General features: G+C 43.7%; 1 protein-coding gene across 4 annotated transcripts in view; it reads right to left on the bottom strand.

Annotated features, from left to right (window-relative positions):
- The window catches only part of PCBD2 (pterin-4 alpha-carbinolamine dehydratase 2), a 47,191-nt gene that overhangs the window by 23,757 nt on the left and 1,071 nt on the right, over window positions 1–22,363 (bottom strand). The window contains exon 1 of one of the 4 annotated variants that reach the window (XM_077768668.1): window positions 7,570–7,635. The exons of the other annotated variants lie outside the window; for them this stretch is intronic. The gene's annotated coding sequence lies outside the window, so the exon portion shown is untranslated. Of the gene's footprint in view, window positions 1–7,569; window positions 7,636–22,363 lie in introns of those variants that run through there. 4 annotated transcript variants of the gene reach the window in all.

Below are 22,363 nucleotides of genomic sequence, written 5' to 3'. Positions count from 1 at the left end.
GAGTTGAGAGGAAATAATACTTCTCTTTGAAAATAAGCAGGTCTTGTACAATAAGTTTTATTTCTATTCTCAAAATCACCCTTGTGAGGTTGTGTCTTTGGCCACTGGACATATGGAGCTCCCGGGCCCTCTGTAGGCTAAGTCTAGGGATCGTGCAAGTGGCTGCATGGCAAGGTAGCCTCATCGCCAGCCATCTCGTGATCTCTATCCCCTTCAGAACATCAAGTGACACACTTAAAAACAAAATCAGACATGAGCTTCTAACTGTGATGCAAGATGGAGGAGAAAAAAGAATTGCGTGCAGCAAAATTTCTTATGTTTCTGCTTTCCATACAGGATCTGAAACCTTTAATGTATCTGGAAGATTCGGCATCTCCTGAACAGTGTGACCCTGAAATTACAGGCTATACACATGTGCCAATCTGCTGCTCTAGACCAAGCCCCTTCCTGGACTCTGGGCCCTGGAACACAGTCCCTGGCCTCCCTCCACCCCATCCCTGGAACTTAGTGTGGAAGGAAAGGAGAGGCCAGGAAAGCCAACCAGAAGGACCTGGTAAAGTAAGGAGGTAGAGGACGAAGCAATCGAGAAAGCCCATGTGAGAGCTAGTGCTACATCATATTTTCACACCTCTTTTCCACAGACATCTGAGTAGAAACAATGTCAATCCAAATTCACAAATGGGGCACCCACGTTACCCTACAAGCCGAATTTCTCCTAGGTATACAAATACAAAAGGGATGCCATAATCCACCAAAAAAAAGATCTTACAAGGCTCCAAACTGGTCATTACAGTACTTTTTATACTGTGAAGTGATTCATTACACCAGGTAACATACTCAACGTATATAATTTTAGCCTCACTCCTAGTCATATCTTCCACTCACCACAACCTTTTCAGCATAATTATTCTTGGCTATCGTTCCACTTCCTCGGGGAGGCTCAGGCTCAAAGCTTACAAAGATCCCCCCAGAAAGATGACCAGCAAAGCACAATGCTCCCCACGGAGCTCCAACCTAACACGGCATGCCAGCTCAGGGTCATGGCCCCCATCCTGAGGGGCTGTGTGCTGCTCTACCCGCCATGCCGACACTTAGGACTCTCTCTCAGGAGCCAGAGGACTGCTCGGGCAATTACAATTACAGACTAGAGAAGAGACGTTGCTTCTAGACGTTGCTTCTTTCTTAACTGGCATATATTTGTTTATATGTCAAAATACTAAATGTCTGAAAAGCTGAACTTATAGTTTAATTCAGTTCAGGACTGTGAGTTAGTTTTCACAAATACAAAGAAATATGTTAGCAGTTTCTTTTTAAGGACCCACGTTCAAATAGGAGGACACCGAAGAAATTAATCATTCAAACCTTATTTGTAGGAGCAGATCCTCTGTAACTTGTAAATTATTTTGATTTACAGTGAATCGTTATTGTATCCATAAATGCTGGAAAGTTGGTGAACAACATGATATAATGACACCCCAAAATAATTTCAGAAGTGCAGGTGCACAAATCATAACATGTGGGAGATGACTCAAAGGATAATGGGGAATAAAACAGTTTAGGAAGAGGCACATAAAGGAGGGAAAGGGGTGAGGGCACACACCCCAACTTTCCAAGAAGTCTTTAAAACCGAACTACTCATTTATAGGCAGATGCAGTGGAGCAGTGAGGCATGGGCGGCAGAGTCAACATCTACGTTTAAACAAGCAAAGGCAAAATGCTCCATAATTTACAACAACCCAATCACATTGCTCATTCTTTTGAGGTTAAATGCTACTGACATAAGCTACACCTGAATCCAATCAGCGCAGAGACGTTGAGAAGATTCACACGAAAGGACTAAATTTGTCACAAATGGGTTGGTTTCCGATCTTAATGTAGCCAAGTTGCTTTACTCTGACCTCCATTGAACAAATCAACTTAATGGGCACTAGGAGTGCTATAAAACTTAACAATGGAGTGATTTTTAACTTTTAAAATATAGTTATGAAGCAAAATGTTGGATAGCTTCTACAATACTGGAAATCAAATTAAATCTAGATGTTTTTTAACAGTCTTGACAGATATAATCCTAGTTACCATGTAAATTTATGGTAAGCTGCTGTGATATTAGCCACAGGTGCTACTTTTAATATATGAGCCGCATCTGGCTGGGAATAGAATTTCTCAGAGGACTGAAAATGACCTCACTATCAGACAATGGAAGGGAAAAAAACAAGACCACTGTGGCATATAAAAAGCTGAAGATGTGGTCCACAACTAAATATTTCACATAAAATTCATTTTAACTCTGCAGCTATAGGTTAAAGGATATTATGCTTTCAATATTTAAGAGGCGTAGATATATTTCAACCAAATAGCCAAAAGATGAAGAATTAAGACAGTTATGAATGCCCTGGCTACATATATAATACTGGTTTTCCAACCTTTGATCAATGTCAGAAAAATGATGCACTAAGACTTGAAAAGAAAATTCTTTCATGGTTCCCAAGAACACGACATGATTAGACACCACCAAGCATACCAAACCAAGATGTAACAATTACTGATCTCTATGCAGCAGCAGCTCGCCAGCGCCTGGCCAACATCAGTGGCTGTGTTTTTAAAGTCCTTTGGAGTCATTCATCATGCCCAAGAAAACATTCTCATCAGGTGAAGTTTTTAAAAAATCACTACCAGTAATTACCACTCTCAGTTTAAAAACCACCAATATCACCCATAGACAAATACAAGGAGAAACCGCAAGCTTGCCTCACCTCTCTAATTTAAAAATAAAAAGATGAATATGTAGAAAACAAGGAATTGTTTCCTTTTAAGAAACCCTTTCTGAACCATTTGAAAGCCATCATTTGCCAGAGAACTGGCAAGTGTGGAAATGTGATAGAGGATTTACAAAGATTTAATTTCCTATGAAATAACTCTTCCTGAATTAAACAAGCCTTCTTTATCTGAAAAAAAAATCTCTAAAAGAGAAACATTTCTATGAAAATATTCCCTACATCACTGCACTAAGCTGTGAGAATGGTAGCTACAAAGCCCTAGAACATAACATTTTCCTTCTGACCTTCTCAAGTAACTTGAAAGGGCTTGATTTTTTAGCTTCAGTAGATCAACTCAATCTAGGCGATGATTTCTATTTACTTTTTTTTAACAAGTAACTGGATCTATGCCTGATCTCCAAGGACATCAAGACCCTGAGTCTCTTTAACAAGAAGAAGCTGGTATGAATCCCTGATGCTTTTGTGACCAACTGGCAGCACGTACATGGATCATTTAGAAAAGGCAAGCTCACTACACCTCATCTGTGAAATGGTTAGTTACTGTAGAAAGCGACTGGGTACATTAAATATGGCCTTTCTGTCCAATGGAATGGTCTATATATCCCACCATCAAAAGTCATAAAGGAAAATATTTTACTGACAGAAGAAAATGTTCACCATACATGAAGGAAAAAAAGCAACTGAGCAAAAAACATCTACAATATGACCCCAAATATATATACATGCATACGTACATAACTCACAAAATACACATTCACACAGACTGCTTTTTAAGTAAGGAGAAGGATTATAGATATATTTTCCTCTCAGTAGTTTTTTGTGCTGTTCAAATCATAAAACAGAATATGCAATCAGGGACAAAATGTTGTATTCATTAACAAGCTAAACACACCACACAAATATAACAGGGTGCCATCATTCCCAGGAGAGTGAGAGAGGCCTGGCTGATGTCTGTGGGGTATACAAGTAATACATAAATGTTAAATCCTTCTGTTGAAAGCTTGCGAGGTTTTTTTAAATGTTTGTTTGTTTATTTATTTAGTTTAGAGAAAGGGAAAGAGGAAGGGGGACAGAGAGAGTCCCAAGCAGGCTCCATGCTGTCAGCACAGAGCCTAACACGGGGCTAGAACCCAAGCATAAGAAGATCATGACGTGAGCGGAAATCAAGTGTGGGAAGCTTAACCGACTGAGCCACCCAGCTGCCCCTGAAAGCTTGCTGTTAAAACAAACAGGAAGATGGAAGAAACTCGTCCTCAAGCTTACAGAGCAGAATCATATTCATAGACATTCAGCATTACCACGGCCCTCTCCTCTACACATATGTATCCATAGCTGTATGGTCAGGGACTCAGAAAGCTGGAGTCTCTCAGGGCGGAACAAGTTTATCTTCTCTACACAGAGAAGTAAAGTTGGCAAGTAAAGTTTTTAGCTGCTCTCTGCAGACCTTCTATCTGGAAGTGACCTCCCTCTCCAGACAGAGACTGACTTCCAATCTGTAGTTGACTTAGGGCAAATAACCGAATGATCAAGTATTATAAATTAATGCTATCAGGGCAAGGCATAGGAAACCATATAGCAATGTACAGGTCAAAATCCAAACAGGAGCTGGTTTCCCTTTTCTCCAAAACATGCCAAGAACATGCGGCCTCATTCAGGCCCTCCAAAATAGGTATTTTTTTTTTTCCCTAAACAAAGAAACAGACTCAATTTTGAACTCAGCAGCAGAGTTGGTCATTCAAAGGTCTAAAACATTCTGAAACAGAAAGTTAATCCACATCCTGAATTATTCCACAACCTTCAAAATACAGATTCGAGTTAGATAAGAACTTCGGCCTTAAGGCAGGAGCCTGGCCTTGGAAGGTTGGTTCCTTCCTCTGTTAAGTCTGAGCAGGGTCCTTCACTTCCCTGCTTTGACCATGACCAAACTGAGTTACAACACCTAACCCGGCAAGGCTGCCGAAGAGCTTCAATGAAATGATCTACATTATGTCACGGGTCCCTAAAGACAGCCTTCATCACCTACTAGAAGCACAAATACTCCTTAGTTCATGTTTGTGACTCTCCAAATTCACAAAGACAACTGATGTGGCTACATTTCAGGTAAATTATGCAACCCTAAGAGTTATCTATACAGGGGGCGCCTGGGTGGCTCAGCTGGTTAAGCATTGGACTTTGGCTCAGGTCATGATCTTGCAGTTCATGAGTTCAAGCCCCATGATGGTCTCTGTGCTGACAGCTCAGAGCCAGGAGCCTGCTTCAAAATCTGTGACTCCCCCCTCTCTCTGCCCCTCTCCCACTCACGCTGTCACTCTCGATGTCGCTCAAAGGATAAATAAATGTTAAAAAAAAATTAAAAAGTTACCTATACGGAATGACCTTAAAGCAACATTTTTCGTCTCATTAAAATCTGTGAAAATAATTCCTGAAAAATGTATCCAATAAATGTTTAAACTTCACTGCCTATAACACCAAGTTATTATTTTTAAAAAAGTCATCCAAAAGTGCTAGACCAGTAGTCACAGAAAAGGAAAAAACAAAACAAAACAAAAAACAGATCTGGGATTAAAAGAATTGTCTCGAGGGGCACCTTGGTGGCTCAGCTGGTTGAGCACCCAACACTTGATTTTGGCACAGGTCATGATCCCAGCATCATGAGATCAAGCCCCACATCACGCTCTGCATTGAGCATGGAGCCTGCTTGAGACTGACTCTCTCTCTCTCTCCCCACCCTTTCTGCCCCTCTCCCCCAATCGCACTCTCTAAAAAAAAATTAAATTAAATTTTAAAAGTCTTGAAACAGAAATGAGTGCCTAATCTATAGCAGGTAAACAGGCCTGTAGCAGTCTCCCAGTGGGATACTTTGTGACAGAATGGAAGAATTTGCCAAGGGCCCTCAGGACAACGAGATTCACAGAAGACAAAGGTTGTGAGTGACTGACCCCGTGGAGCCAAAATTCTAAATGCTAACCTCAGTCTCTCATTATTGGAGGGAATTTATTACAGACGCCACAAGTAGCCCACTTCCTTCTCTGATACTTCAAAACTGCAACCTGAACAAAGACACAATCAATGTCGTTCTTCTGGGAAGTGCACCATGGCATTACAGATCACGCCATCTTATAAAAATACACAGTGGCCAAAATCACTAGTCACTGTTAGGAACCATATGTGTCCAAGACTAAGGAAATGAGGGAGGAGGAAAGTCCCCAGTGAGAAAGGATTTTAGGTAATAACCTGAAGGAGACAAAGAGATGAAAAATACAACTCTCTGGGGCTAAGGGCATGCTAGGTTCACCTATGATGAACCCAACGAAGGGACCTCATGTATTCAAAATATACCTGGGTCTATTTAAGTTTAAAAAAAAAACAAACAAAAACAAACAAACAAAAAAAAACAGGTAACACTGGCCTGGGTACTGTGGGAAATGCACACAAGCACAACCCAAGTCTGCCCTCAAGGGCTCCTATCTTAGCTGGAGAGAGGCAAAGATGAGTAGCTACAATCCTCTGTTGCATGATCTAATCTGAACTTAGTCACATGCTAATTCTGCCACTGGTTCATTGTTAAGGTGAACAAACCATTTCACTCCCAGTCCCTGGTTGCCTCATGCCTTCTAGCTCAGTATACTGTTCATAGATTCAACAACCAAACAAGGCTGAAAGAACACCACAAACAAAATAACCCAGGGGCTGAAATCAAAATGGAAGAGCAAACAAGAGACTAACGTCTATGGCTACAAAGATCTGTATAAGGCATGTGAGCTCCACTTCCTGTCTAGGCTGGCCTGCACCCCTATATTGTCCAAGCCATCCTCACTATGGTCATTAATGACATCCATGCCACTTAATACAGTAGTCATCCTTTGGTAATACTTGGGAGTCTCAGCAGAACTGATTTCTCTCTCCCTTTTAAAACATCATCTTCTTGGAGTGCCTGGGTGGCTCAGCTGGTTAAGCGAACGACTTCGGCTCAGGTCATGATCTTGCATTGCAGTCTGTGGTTTCGAGCCCGGCGTCGGGGTCTGTGCTGACGGCTTGGAGCCCGGAGCCTGCTTCGGATTCTCTGTCTCTGTCTCCCTCTCCCTCTGCCCCTCCACCACTAGTGCTCTGTCTCTCTCTCAAAAATAAATAATCCTTAAGAAAAAAAAAATAAAAGTAAAGTAAAATAAAACATCATCTTCTTTAGGAATCTGTGATACAACACTGGCCTGATTTTCTTCCTATTTGACTCATAACTCTTTCTCAGTCATCTGCCAGCTCCTCCTCTTCCTTCCAGCTCCTAAAATGGACTAAGTTCTGAGCCCTCTTCTCTCCTCACACTACAGTTTCTGCCTGAGTGGTCTCGTCTATTACCTTGGCTTTCTTCCACACATACCTAAGATTCTCCAGTTTCCCACAATCCAGACCTCTACTCTAAGTTCCTAACTCAGACATAAAACTATCTTCTTGAGTCTCCCAGCAACTCACAACGAACAATGTTCAAACCAGAAATCTTGATCCCAGCACCCCCATCTCGTCCCCCTTCCACACCTCCTCAGCTCAATTAAGGCCACTTTTGACCACCCAATTCCTCAGGTCCTAAATCTGGAAATCATTAACACTCCTACTCTTCTTCCTCACCACCCATTACCACCCCTCCATAATCAGAGGATCTTGGGTTTTCTCTTTAGAAGAGCTGTGCGGGGCACCACTGGTTCCTGTTCATATAAGCTCCTAAACACAGCTGCAACCTCTATAGCACTCGGCTTGCCCTCTGTCACTGCTCCAGGCCACAGTCGCCCGCCGGGCGCACCTTAATGGTGAGGCGTCCCCCGGATGAACACACAGCCTCCTTACTCTTCTCCTGTGGCGTCGGCCTCCCACCCCTCTCCACTCCATCCTCTAAGTGTTCTCACTGGTCCTTTCAAGAAAAGCCCACCCACTTACTTCCACTTCCTTTTCAAAGCCTCGCGATCGCCCTCACACTTCCCAGCATACCTCGCACTCGCCCCTCTTGCCCTCTTCCCGGCATCTTTGCATGCTACTGTCAGGGCGCATGTGCATGTGGTCGCGGATGCTTTCAAGCGCCAGTGGCAAAAAGAGGCAAACGCCACCTTCTGATAAGGGACTGTGTTCCAAAATCATCATAAGGTTTCTGAATGTGATGATGAAGCATAGTTATGCTGGTGAATTTGAAATCATAGATGACCACATCGGTGGGAAAATTGTGAACCTCACCAGCCGGTCAAATTGGTGAGGAGTGACCAGCCCTGCATCTGATGTGCAGGGATCAGTACATCACAAATATCTAGAAATATGACTGAATAACCTGCTCCCATCCATCTGATTTCATTATACTGACAACCTCAGCTGGCATCATGGGCCGTTAAGAATCAAGAAGGGGCGCCTGAGTGGCTCAGTCGGTTGAGCGTCCGACTTTAGCTCAGGTCATGATCTCACAGTTCGTAGGTTCGAGCCCCGCGTCTCGGGCTCTGTGCTGACAGCTAGCTCAGAACCTGAAGCCTGTTTCAGATTCTGTATCTCCCTCTCTCTCTCTCTCTCTCTCTCTGACCCTCCCCGCTCATGTTGTCTCTCTCTCTCAGAAATAATAAAAACATTAAAAAAAATTTTTTTTAAAGAATCAAGAAGAAAACACGGGGGTGGGGGGGGATCCTGGGATTCTTTTCCTAGGAATATAATACAAATGTCCAAATAAAATGCCTCAATGGACAAAGGGGAAAAAAGAAAGAAAATGTATCAGCTTCCTTAGAGAGACCTTCCATGATGGCTATCCTCAAACTTAATTAGGTCTTAACCAGTATTCTTCCTCATAACATCTTTTCTATTGGAGAGGCAACATCCAGGATGGCAAATGTTTCGGGACCGCCTAAGGTCAAATCCCAAACTCCAGTGCTTACTAGCTGTGGGGTTTATGGAAAGTCACTCCATATAAATCTCAGTTTCCTCATGTATAAAATGAGGAACACAGTCTCTACTTCACAGGGTTTTGTGAAGATTAAGTCAATTCATGTAAAGGACTAACAACATAGTGCCTTGCCCAAGGTTTAAGTGTCCATTAAACATCAGCTACTAGGATTTTCCTTCATGACACTTACCGTAATTTGCAATTATATATTCATTGCTTTGTTTATGCTCTCCCTCCACTACTATATGTAGTATGCTCCATGGAAATGGGGACAATATCTGCTTTGTTCACCAATGCACCATCAGTGTCTAGCATAATGCCTAGACTACAGTAAGTGCATAGTAATTGCTGAGTAGTGCTGTGTGCATAAGTGTCAGGAAAAACTTTCTAGATGTGGGTGAGTTATGGATATACTGGGGCAAGATAAATGGGATGGAACAAAGGAGGTAAAGAAGAGCTTAAATAAAGGTAGAAAAGAACTGAAGCAAGATGCTGGGGATCTTGGCTCCAATTCCAGCACAGCCACTGTTTCGTGTTCCCTCCCTCCCTCCAGTTCCCCACTTCTTCAATGAGGGGGATGGCTAGGTGACCTCTCAGGTAGCTTACAGTTCTAATCTCTAACAGAGTAAAGAGACCTCTGGCAGAGAAGAAATGAGAGGCAAGTTTAGGGCCAGACTGTCAGCAGCTTTGAAAACCTCTGAGAAGATGATGTCTTGTAAGATATAATAGGAAGGAAATGGGATTTTCTGAGCAGAGACCAATTTAGTCACAACAAAGCAGCATGGAGGGCAATGAAAGCAGGAAGCACCTAGAAGTAAAAGGCTGTTAGAAATCTCCTGAAGGGGACACCTGGGTGACTCAGTCAGTTGAGCATCTGATTCTTGATTTCAGTTCAGGTCATGATCTCACGGCTTGGTTTGTGAGTTGGGCTCCGTGCTGACAGAGCGGGATCTACTTGGGATTCTCTCTCTCTCCCTCTCTCTTTGCCCCTCCCCAACTTGTGTAATCCCTCTCGAAAGGAAGGAAGGAAGGAAGGAAGGAAGGAAGGAAGGAAGGAAGGAAGGAAGGAAGGAAGGAAGGAAGGAAAGGGAAAAGAAATCTCCTACAGAAACTCAAGGAAGAGACCAGTGAACCCAGAGCAGAGCACAGTCTTGGTGAAAAACACTGAGTTCTTACCAATCACTAAGATAACTTCTTCAGTTACAGATCTGGGTGCTCAAGAGACCAGTGGTACAAGCAAGTTGGAGGAAAGAAAAGTAAGAGTCTGTTCTCAGATACTCTCAACCTGAAACAACACTAAACCCCGGGGAGACACCACCACAAGGACCCACCTTTCCAGCCTTCAGTCCAGCTCACTGAGCCAAACGCAGGGCCATCATTTCCCAAGTGCATTTCAAATACGATGTGCCCTCTTTCTCCCTGTCCTTGACCTGGCCACCAGCTAACCCCTCCCCTAGCTCCTTCCCTCAAAAAACCCATCAGGCCTGTTTTGGTTTGGTTTTTTGTTACCAGTTGACCACCTTCCTCCAATTCCCTTTCCCCCCAGCCTCCATCTCCAGTAACAGCAGGTCTGATTTCTTTTTCTGTAAGTCTTTTTGGTTTTCAGGTTCCACATATAAGTGAGACCATACAGTATTCATCTTTTTCTGATTTATTTCACTTAGCATAATGCCCTCAGGTGGCAAAATTTCCTCATTTTTTATGATTGAATAATATTCTGCTGTAATATATACCACTTTTTTTTTTAGTTTAGTTTAAATCTAGTATGGTTAACATATGATACTATGTTAGTTTCAGGTGTACAATATAGTGATTCAACAATTCTATACATTACTCAACACTCATCATGGTAAATGGACTCTCTAATTCCCATCACCTGTCCCACCCACCAACCTCCCCCCTGGTAACCATCAGTTCTCTATAACTGAGTCTGTTTCTTGGTTTGTCTTTCTTTCTTTTTCCTTTTTTCATTTTGTTTCTCAAATTCCATGTATGAGTGAAATCATATGGTATCTTCCTTTGACTTATTTCACTTAGCATTATACTCCCTAGTGCCAGCCATGTTGTTGCAAATGCCAAGATTATGGCTGAATAATATTCCTCTGTGTGTGTGTGTGTGTGTGTGTGTGTGTGTGTACACTATATATATACCACATCTTTTTCATCCATTTAGCTATTTTAAATAATGCTGCAATAAACATAAGGGAGCACAGATCCTTTCAAATTAGTGCTTTTGCATTCTTTGGGTAAATACCCAGTAATGCCATTACTGGATTGTAGAGCAGTTCTATTTTTAGTATTTTGAGGAAATTCCATACTGTTTTCCACAGTGACTGCACCAGTTTGTGTACCAACAGTACAAGAAGATTCCCCTTTCTCCATATCCTTGCCAACACCTGTTGTTTCTTGCGTTGTTGATTTTAGCCATTCTGACAAGTATGAGGTGATATCTCATTGTGGTTTTGAACTGTATTTCCCTGATGATGAGTGATGTTGAGCATCTTTTCATGTGTCTGTTGGCCATCTGCATGTCTTCTTTGAAGAAATGTATGTTCATGTCTCCTGCCCATTTTTAATTAGATTATTTGTTTTGTGGTGTTGAGCTTTATAAGGTCTTTACATATTTTGGGTACTAACCCTTTATTGTGTATGTCATTTGCAAATATCTTCTCCCATTTAGTAAGCTCTCTTTCGGTTTTGTTGACTGTTTCCTTCACTGTGAAGCAGCTTTTTATTTTGATGTAGTCCCAGTAGTTTATAGAAAAATGTAGGGGTGCCTGAGTGGCTCAGTTGGTTAAGTGTCCGACTTCAGCTCAGGTCATGATCTCGTGGTTTGCGAGTTCAAGCCACATCAGGCTCTGTGCTGACAGCTCAGAGCCTGAAGCCTGCTTCAGATTCTGTTTCCCTCTCTCTGCCCTTCCCCTACTCACTCTTTGTCTCTCAAAAATAAACATTAAATAAAAGAAACTGTAGAAAAATGTTGCTTTGCCAATTTCAGAGAATTTACTGCCTGTGCTCTCTTCTCAGATTTTAATGGTTTCAGATCTGTCTCACATTTAGGTCTTTAATCCATTTTTAGTGAATTTTTGTGTACAGTGAAAGAAAGCAGTCCAGTTTTCCCACCATCATTTGTTGAAGAGACTGTCTTTTCCCCATTGGATAGTCTTGCCTCTTTTGTCAAAGATTAAGTGATCATACAATCACAGGTTTGTTTCTGGGCTTTCCACCCTGTTCTACTGATCTATGTGTCAGTTTTTGTGCCGATATCATACTATTTTAATCACTACAGACTTGTAGTAGAACTTGAAATCTGGAATTGTGATACCTCCAGCCTTTTCAAGATTGTTTTGACTAATCAGGATCGTTTGTGGTTCCACACAATTTTAGCATTATTTGTTCTAGTTCTGTGGAAAAAATGCTGTTGTTTCGTGTTTTGTTTTGTTTTAAATAAGGTCTATGCCCAAATGTGGGGCTCGAACTCATGACCTGGAAATCAAGAGTTGCATGCTCTACCAGCTGAGCCAGCCAAGTGCCCCTAATGCTGTTGGTCTTTTGACAGGGATCACATTAAATGTGTAGATTGCTTTGGGTAGTATAGACATTTTAACAATATTTGTTCTTCCAACCCATGAGCATCGAATGTCTTTCCATTTGTTTATGTCATCTTCAATTTCTTTCATCAGTGTTTTATAGCTTATACTGAACATGTCATTCACTTCCTTGGTTAAGTATATTCCTAAGTATTTTATTATCTTTGGTGCAACTGCAAATGGGATTGCTTTCTTAATCTCTGTGTTGCTTCATTTTTGGTGTAAAGAAATGCAAAAGATTTCTATACATTGATTTCATACCCTGCAAACTTACTGAATTTATCAGTTCTACAAATGTTGGTGGAATTTTCAGAGTTTTCTATATATAATATACACCACAACTTTCTTTACCCATTCATTCATCAATGGACACTTAGGTTGCTTCCATGTCTTAGTTACTGTAAGTAATGGGGCTATGAACATAGGGGTGCAGAGAGCTAAATTAGTGTTTTCATTGCCTTTACACATATTCTCAGAATATATGTTATTGGATCATATGGTAGTTCTATTTTCAATTTTTTGAGGATGCCCCATGCTGTCAAGACACTATACCAAACTATGAGACTTTTAAGGACAAACTCAAACCCCTCCTCCCCCTTCTCCAGGCAGCCATGCTGGAGTATGCCTCCTTCAGTTCATTAGTACTTCACATTCTACTGATCTTGTACAATTCAGATGTGCCACCACCCCAACAAAATTGGAAGGTCCTGGGGCATCTGGCTGGCTCAGTTGACAGAGCATGCAACTCTTGATCTCGGGGTTGTGAGTTTGAGACCTACAATGGGTGGAGAGACTGCTTAAAAATAAAATCTTTAGAGGCCCCTGGGTGGCTCAGTCAGTTAAGCATCTGACTCCCACTTTTGGCTCAGGTCCTGGTCTCATGGTTTCATGGGTTTGAGCCCCTCATCGGGCTCTGTACTGACAGTGTGGAGTCTGCTTGGGATTCTCTCTCTCTCTCTTTCTCTCTGTCCTTCCCCTACACAATGCTATCTTTGTATCTCTCAAAAGAAATAAATAAACTTGAAAACAATTAAAAAAAATAAGATCTTAAAAAACCACACACACAAAAACTGGAAGGGCTTCTGGGCACAAACGGAATCACATACTTCTTTTACACCGTCCTTCCACGCTCAGAGGGGAGCCAGTCCCTCCGCGGTTGGTTGCCAGCTCAGGACCTGGCTGCATGCACTGGTCCCACCACAGGGAGGCTCTGTGGCTCTCGTAAGACCACGTGGCTCCCAGCCCGGCCTTGACGGGGTCTGCTCCTGGTGCCCAGTACGTGTCCACAGCCTGGGCCTCAACAGCTGAGGACAGGGCGTTTGCAATCAGTCTGATGACTGATATGGTAGAAGGCCACAACCCTGCCTTGCTGCTTTGGAGCACAGAAGCAAACAGATTCATTAGTGGCATTTGCTGTTTTGATAGGATTGATTTTAACGATACAACTAAATGACCTCTGATTGCTCAACAGTGATACCTGGGTTACTCTCAAACAAGTACAGCTTTGTTTGTTTTAGCTGGTGAACAGTGCCTTTCTCAGGGAAGTGTTGTCAAACCCATTTAAGGTGTTAAGTGATCCAACAGGTAGTCCTTGGAAAAAAGACCTCTCCTAGAAAAAAATAAAAGTAAAAACAAAAACAACTTTGTGTATCTCAGTAGGATCTAAAAATGTTGCTGCAGGAATCAGAGATGGGAGCCTGACACCCACTGTGACATGACCCAGTGTGACCAAAAACAATCCCACCGTCTCAGTCAGCTTCAGGGTCCTTCTGTGAAATTCCGTGAATTACTTAAAATGTCCTATTACAACCTGGATGAGAAGGGCAGGCAATATGACAGTTAATTACCTGCAAAGCAGGGGAGACCACGTCCCGCTCTGTTCTGTTTACGAGGATAAAGGAAAAAGAGCAGAACACAAAGAATTTCAAGGCATGGAAGAGGCCCCAGAGCCACCTGTCCACACTGGCGGGCTGAGTCCCTCTTAAGGGCAGAGGGCAAGTGGTCCCGCACACCCCCAGCCACAGAAACATTTGCCCACAGGGAGAGCTGCCTGGCTGCTGAGGCCGTTCCTTCACGCACCCCGGACCCGTATTTTGAAAAAACTGAACTGAAGCTTCTATATCACAGCCCTAATGCACCAAACCTCTACCAACAGAACTCTTGCTTTGCAAACCTGAACACTGTCTTCAATGGCTGCACTGAAGCAATGGGCTGCTACACTCAAGAAAAACAGAAACAGAACAGAAAAGAGCAAGACCGAAATACCCTGAAGTTATTATTTAAGGTCGCCTTTAAATTATTTTCTGTAATTACTGAGCCAGCAGTCCATTGTTATTAATTCATATTCAACTTGTTTAAGCGGTCCCAGCAATGCAGGCGGAAAACAAATGCCTCGGTAATTTCCTAACTTTTGAGTGTTATTTTCTTGTCAGTTAAATTTAAAGCAACCCATTTCTGACCACATTATACCAAGTTAATCTCATCTAAAGTGCTTCACAAACCCTAAAAGCTATGCTAAGGTTTTATACTAATGAAAGCAATTTACATGAATGAAATTTATGTCACTGTATTTCATGAAAAATTTTTTATTTTATAATAATTATAGTACTTATATGATAACATCTGTGGATATTCACAGTCTAAAGCTGGCAAAGATTTAAACCCACAACCTTTTCCATGCATCGTGTACATTATCTGTGAAAAGCAATAAAAAAAAGCAATGAATGCATTAATCATACCAATATCATCTGCAAAGCATAAATCTGAAATACCTTTCACGTCAGCTCAAACTGCTTTTTATTTTTTACACACCTGATTTTACGCCATCTGTAAAAGGGCAAGACAAAGACTGCTGAGGAAATTATATTTCTTGGCTGTTTGACTTTCACAAAATACTCAGGCTAAGTTCTGTAAACACAAGATTTACTATACGATGAAGAAAAGCGATGCAGTTAAAAGTCCATTTTTATTAAAAGACGGTGTCGTGGGCACAGCATTTTCACACTGCGCTGTGGAGTCATATTTGCATTTGTGACACCTGTTTTACATTTCCCCATGTCTATTACATGCGTTTTTACAAATACACATCAGGTCAAAACTTAGTTTATGAGATAAACAGCAGAAGGGAGACTCCAAATGATACCGTTTTAGGCTCTCATTTCCCTACCCTGTAGGACACAGACCCTGATGTCCCGGCCACCGCCTGACATCAGCATCATCCTGCCCACGGCTCCCCAGAAGCCCAGGAAACACTCCAAAGCAAACACTAACATGGAAATACCACACAGATATTTTAATTAGCTCCTCAATTGTTAGTTAAAGTTTACTGAAATGTCTCTCTANGCCACCGCCTGACATCAGCATCATCCTGCCCACGGCTCCCCAGAAGCCCAGGAAACACTCCAAAGCAAACACTAACATGGAAATACCACACAGATATTTTAATTAGCTCCTCAATTGTTAAAGTTTACTGAAATGTCTCTCTGCTCTCCATTCCAGTGGCACTGAAGGACACTTCCTCAGGTTTCTAGTCAGCTGCGGCTACAAAGTCCCTAGGTGGGCACAAGTTAAGCACAAGCTACTCTGTGGGGTAAACAGGAAGGTTTTCACTCTACCTGGCTCCCAGACACAAAGACATTAGCCTCTGGGCTAAAATCAAATGACACTGTCTAACCTATAGATGCCTCAGCCTCAGGAACATCCTCCTGGGAGTGTTTCCCTACCCTCAACAGGCCGAGCAAGTGGCCACCTTCAAGAGTGGTCAGACGTGACATTTATAGCACTGCATTACTGACTCAGAGCTTCGATGCACACCAAGTTGTGGCTTACAATAACACACAATGAAACTTGAATTAATTTGTTCACAGTGAGAACTGTTAAGAGTCCCGTCCCAGTGAAGAGCATTAAGATTTTCATTAACACTTGTCTTTCTTCTGGAATCATCAAGCTTCTGACTTCACTGAGTGTTGCAAAATGTTAACCATGAGCCTATTATCAAATTCCTCTATAAAACATTTTTATAAAGTAAGTCGGCAAGAGTAACTTTCCAGTGCTCTGTGGCAGGAGCAGGCAGGAGCTAGGGGGAACAGGAAGGGAAACATTTTACAAACCCCAAACTCACACATGGTGCTAGTGCCGCTGGATGCACGAAATGAGGCTCCCCGGCACCTCCACCCTCAGGGCCCAGGCCATTAAGAGGGCCCCTCCCCACTCCCCACACTCTTGATGGCAGCAGTCACAGCAACCGAATGTGAAGAACGCCATGTGAAAGCTGTGAAGCTTGGCTCCTGCCGCAGGCCATACCTGTGACACACCGCTAGAATGAAAAGGGCCATTTTCTGTAGGTCAGAACCAGCTGAGTGTCGGCCAGTTCATGATTTGTTCTAACAAAATCGAATGCCCTGAGTGCAGGTCCAGGGGAGAGAGAAAAGAGAAGGTACAGGAGCTCCTCTAGGAAGGCAGGGAATCACACTTCTTTCTCACAAAGCACAGTTCCTTGCTCCAGAGTCAACTGGAGACCCCTTGGATCCTCCACGTGGAATTCTTCATTCTCCCAAAAGACATCAAACCAGGTCAGGTGTGCCACAGCCACCACGTACCTACTGCTGACACTAAGCTTCCGTCTACACTGCACAAGGGTGGGAGAATCAGGACAGCCCTCCCAGGGGGCTGTGCTGCGGCCCTGCCGGCCCCGGAGGGCTCCACCTGCTGGCTTCTGGAGAAGCTGTTTCCGGGGTTCCAAAGCCTCACCTGCACCTACTTCCACAGCTTCAGACTGCATCGCATTCTGTAAGCCACCTACTTGTCCACACACACGACAACGCCTAACGAAGTTTACCTTTACGGGACACTCACACGGCATTTCTAACTGACATTCTCTTCTTTCAACACAGTCGCCCCTGCAGTTGCCAAACATCTAAGAGTCAGTTTGTCTGTCACTCAGAGACCTCTCCCTCCTTAAGTCTACATGAGCAGAAAAAAAGCACAGCTCCCTTACGAATGCCAACCCCACCCCATGTGAGTCCAAGCACCCGAAGTGTGGAAACTTCCGGCCTCGCGTCCTGGCGCTGCTATGCTCTGACCGCTCAAAGGGTCCCACCACGCCTGTCACACTGATCACCAACTCTCAACAGGCTGCGCCTGTCAGCAACAGAAACCTATGGCCACGTCATCCACCGACATGGTCAGAACCCCTTAGGTATTCTGCATTTATACTCTCTAAATATTTGCACCCGTCTCAGCTACTAAATGAATGTGGACTACTTGGAATTAACCATATCCTAGAATAAAACTACTAAGAAAAAAAAAAGTTCTAATGTATTTTGCTCGCTACTTATTATTATGGTAAAATCTAGAATAACCCGGAACTTTGAGAAATAGGTTTTTCACCCAGGGTCACTAAAAATCTTTCTGAAACGTATGATTCATTTTCTACGGTAATTAAAAAAAATGAATTCTAAAGCAAACTAGGAACACCATTATACATACTCTGCATAAGCAAACCACTTAAAAACTGTAACACCTAGGGGCGCCTGGGTGGCTCAGTCAGCTAAGCATCCAACTTCGGCTCAAGTCATGATCTCACGGTTGGTGGGTTCAAGCCCCACGTCGGGCTCTGTGCTGACAGCTCAGAGCCTGGAGCCTGTTTCAGATTCTGTATCTCCCTCTCCCTCTGACCCTCCCTTGCTCATGCTGTCTCTCTCTCTCAGAAATAAATAAAACATTAAAGAAAAAAAAACTGTAACACCTAACCTAATGTAACCTTACTCCTGAAGATTTATTTAAGTAAAAAGACTACGTAAAGAACTGAAAAATGTTCATAACCTACTAGGAGGATTAAAAAGAATGTAATTTTTACCTGTATGTTCAGCCAAGACTTTTTAAAATACATGCTAACACCCAACGTGGGCTGAACCGCGTTGAGGGAGAGAGGGGACCAGTTCCGGGAGCGGGTCCCTCCGGTTTACAGAGTTGAGGCCATGGGGCGAGGCCACGGGGAGGTACTGCCACTGGCCGGAGGGCACGAGGCACAGCGGGCCTCCCGAACTCTCACCAGGGGTGGGGCTGCAGCCAGGGACATGTCATCTCATCAACAAGTGCCTGGGCACATGGAAATGCCTGCTCACAACAGAAAATTCTAGGCCGACATCCTCATATATCCACTTGGCATCCATGCAGCACAGTATCTAGGCGACAAATTTCTAGATCAGGACAATGGGTACGTGCATCTTATAAGCAGATACACACTGCCCAACTGCCTTCCAAAAAGGCTGTACCGACTTGACACCTCCACCCCTTCACCATCCATTGCCCACATCAAGGCCGCACCTCCCTCCTTATGAGCTAGATTCCAGGCTCCAAAGTTTTAATTCCAGCCTTGCACGTGCCCTTATTTCCCCTGCCTGTCAGTTCCTAAACTGCACTCGTTTGGCACACGTACAGCCTTTACTAAGCCCAACTCCGTACCTACTCAAAGCCTGTGCCCAAACATGGGCTGTGCTGAACATGGCTGGACAAAACACACAAAACCTTTACTTGTAGCATATGATCATCAATCTCCGGGGACACTGAAAACTATCCTGAAACTGACCACATTCCCCAAATTAGTGGCCTGTCTTCGCCTCCAAGATGGCTACTCCACTCTTTTCTCATCTTCCCAGATTTCCAACACTCCTCCCACTCCCACTCAATCCCAACGGATAACCTCACTGAAAAAACAGAAGCTATCAGAAGAGATGGTTCTACCTCTACCTCCCAGCACAAATGTAGCAAGCTGCCTACGTCTATATGCACACATCCTGCCTTCTTTCCGAGGACAATGGACACACCAGGTGCCCTGTGCCTCTTGTGCTCTCTTGCCACCCAGGTCCGTGCTCTCATCGTTACCGCTGCTGACAGTTCTCAAACCAGCATCTCCATCCTGAGCTCCGATCTCACATACCCAACTGCTGACCCGATAACGCAACCTGGGGGGCTAAGAAGTATCTCATACCTGCCATGTCTAAAACAGGGTTCTTAACTCCCTACCCGGACTCCCACCCATCATCCTCAGGTCAGTAAATGACGCCCTTCACCCTACATCTTGCACCAGAACCTAGAGACCATGCTTGCCTCTCCCCTTCCCCCATAGCCAATCTAACAGCAAGTCTTGATTGTTCTCTCTTCAAACTAGATGAGGAATTCTACATTCTCTCCACTCCACTGGTACCTCCACAACCCCCCATCACCACTTACCCAGCCTACCACAGTGGTGTCCCTAGTGGTCTGCCTGTTTCCACTCTGGCCCTCCTACTGTCTACTCACAGCACAAGAGCCAGGGCAATCTTCTTAGAATATAACCAAATCGTGGCACTTCTCTGCTTGAAATCCCAATAGCTTTCCTACATAGACTAAAATCTGAACTCCTCACCATACGGGCAAGGCTCCAGTGCTCTGGCCACTCCCTCTCCTCAGCCACGTCTCCTACCAGTCTCTCCTTTCTGCTTACTCCAGAATACTGGCCTTCTGGCACTTGCCCAGTCAGGCCAAGACCGTGCCTGCTTTAGGAATTTTGTACTCGCTTTTCTCTCCTTCAGGAAAGCTGTTCCTTTGGGCATTCACATGCTGAGCTCCTTCGCGTGATTCAGGCCTCAGATGTCCCCCTAGAGACGGCCCTCCAGACCACTCCATCTTAAACAGTCTGTGCGCTCCCCATCAGCCTGCATTCCAGTATCCTACTTTACACTTCTTCACGGCACTTAGCTCTACTTGAAATGATATTATCTACTCATTTGTAGGTATCTTCTCCACTAGAATGGGAGCTACGTGGGCTTAGAATTATGCCTGGCACAGAGAAGATGTTTAATTAATATTTGTTGAGTTAATCAATATTATCTTTACAATAAAAATTAAGCTGTCGTTAAAGTTTTCAACTGTATGAACAAGTGCTACATTGTGGGCAAACTATCGGTGGAGAAAGACTAGAAAAGAAGAAAACCTAGATGAAAGGAGTTGTAACGGGAATTTTTTTTTAATTTACATCTGATTTTAGTGTTTTACATTAATGTTTTCTAATTAAAAACTAGTATCTTTTCTGTCCTAAATAAAAGGTAAGTGAGGTTCTATCAGTGCGAGAGGGTCACCACTCTAAACATCGGTTGTGAAAAAGAGAAAGGGCGACTCCTGATGTCTGAGAGCAGGCCTGGCACTCACACCAAGGCCTTGGGGTTAAACACAAACATCAATGCCAGACAAGGCCACTCTGTAACCGTGATGGATCCAAACAAAAACAAGACCACGCTGCAAGGTTATGTGAACACAGATGACACCACAGAACACCACACACCCTCCTCTCCCAGCTAATGAATGACTTCTCTCCTGATCTCGGCTTTGGCCCCACTTTCGCCTCACTCTCCCTACTGGTAAGATGTATTCGAATACTAAAGCACAGAACTGCCCATTTTCTCACAGCATCTAAACAGACCAAATCATCTTTCCAAGACCATCCTCCTGAGATGCTCCACAGCCCACTGGGGTGTGCAGTCTCCCTCACTGCAACAAGGAAGTAAGCCCAGCATGCTCGACGGAGCCCAAGGTGTGTTCCTGGTGACTCTGAGCTGGTGGGCACTGACAAGTGTCATAACATCAGATGCAATTACAGGCCACTGTACATGCAGAAATCCTAAAAGACCTGGCTAGAAAACTGACCCCAGGATATAATCTCTTGTTCTCTGAATACATTCCCTGACATTGGTTAATTTTCTTGTCATGTGCCTCTTTTTCCTAAAAGCTGAGTAAAGGGGGGGGAGGGAAATGTCAAATTAATACAACGTCCCAATGAATAATGTTACAATTAATCAAGGACGCAATGCACAGCTTCCCTTCCCTCCCATACCTGAAAGTCACCCCTAAGCACGGGGGCCAGACGACTGACTCTTGGGCAGAGCCTGAGGCAACACTACTCAAGTACTTTAAGCCACATGTTCAAGCCCAATAAATTAGCCCAGCCTTAAAGAAGTCAGGCTGTACACATGTAAGAATTTTAATAAGCCTGGAAAATGCTACCTAGAGCTTATGCGCAAGCTTACTGTACCAAGGGGATTCCCTGCCACCAGCCACAGAGTGCTAAGCCCCTGACAAGAGCTGTCGAGCACATGGGGCAGCAGGGACAGGGAGTCAGCTTGGTCCAGGTTTCCTCAGGAGTTGAAGACTCAAAGCAGAAGGCTGGCAGCCAGATGGATGGAGAGCAGAACAGGGCACAGAGCTCAGTGGAGCCAATGGCATTTACTAGGAAAACATGTCGGAGGTTTCGTTCGTGGAAATCTGGTCCTCACACACCCTTCCAGAAACCAGCAAACACTGTAATCAATGTCCGCATTTATCAAACGCCTGTTTGTCCCCCGAACTGTGTCAGGTACAATAGAGAGTTATTTAAGCAAACATGGTCTCTGCCTTCTAGATGCTGACACCTAATATAAACAAAAACAATAAATCTGTCCAGAGGATTACCAAACTAACTGAACAAACATGAAATAGTCAAAAGCACTGACCCTATATAAACGCAGTGGAGTGAGAGCTACAGGGTAAGTCATGGGAGATGACTCTCTAAAGAGGGTGGGGCCCTAATGGAACAGTTACCTTGTTAAGGCTGAGTCTCCAAGGGGGGGTCAGCTTTTCAGAAAAGCTGCCAGGGCTGGCTCTTGAGCTGGGGGAAAATGGGCCATTCAGAGAAGAGGGTGCAGCTCGGGGGTTGATTTAGACTGAAATACACATACAGGGAGAAAGAAAACTTGACAAGCGTCCAAGAAAAATAGGGGAAATCAGTCAAACAGGTGTATGTTTCTCAATCGCTTTTACTCTGGCCCTCTTCTGATAAATATAAAAAATTCACACTACCTTATATATACATATAAGATATATAAAATATATATATTAGTTTATTTATTTTGAAAGAGGGGACAGGTAGAGAGGGAGGGAGACAGAGAAACCCAAGCAGGCTCCACCCTGTCAGCTCAGAGCCTGAGGCGGGGCTTGAACTCACAAACCATGAGATCATGACCTGAGCCAAAATCAAGAGTCAGACGCTTGACCAACCGAGCCCCCCGGGTGCCCGC

This window comes from Crocuta crocuta, unplaced genomic scaffold (assembly GCF_008692635.1).
Source record: "Crocuta crocuta isolate KB4526 unplaced genomic scaffold, BGI_CrCroc_1.0 scaffold64, whole genome shotgun sequence".
Classification (NCBI taxonomy): Eukaryota; Metazoa; Chordata; class Mammalia; order Carnivora; family Hyaenidae; genus Crocuta; species Crocuta crocuta.
Note: the sequence above shows the minus strand (reverse complement) of the source record. Positions and strands in the feature narration are given on the sequence as shown.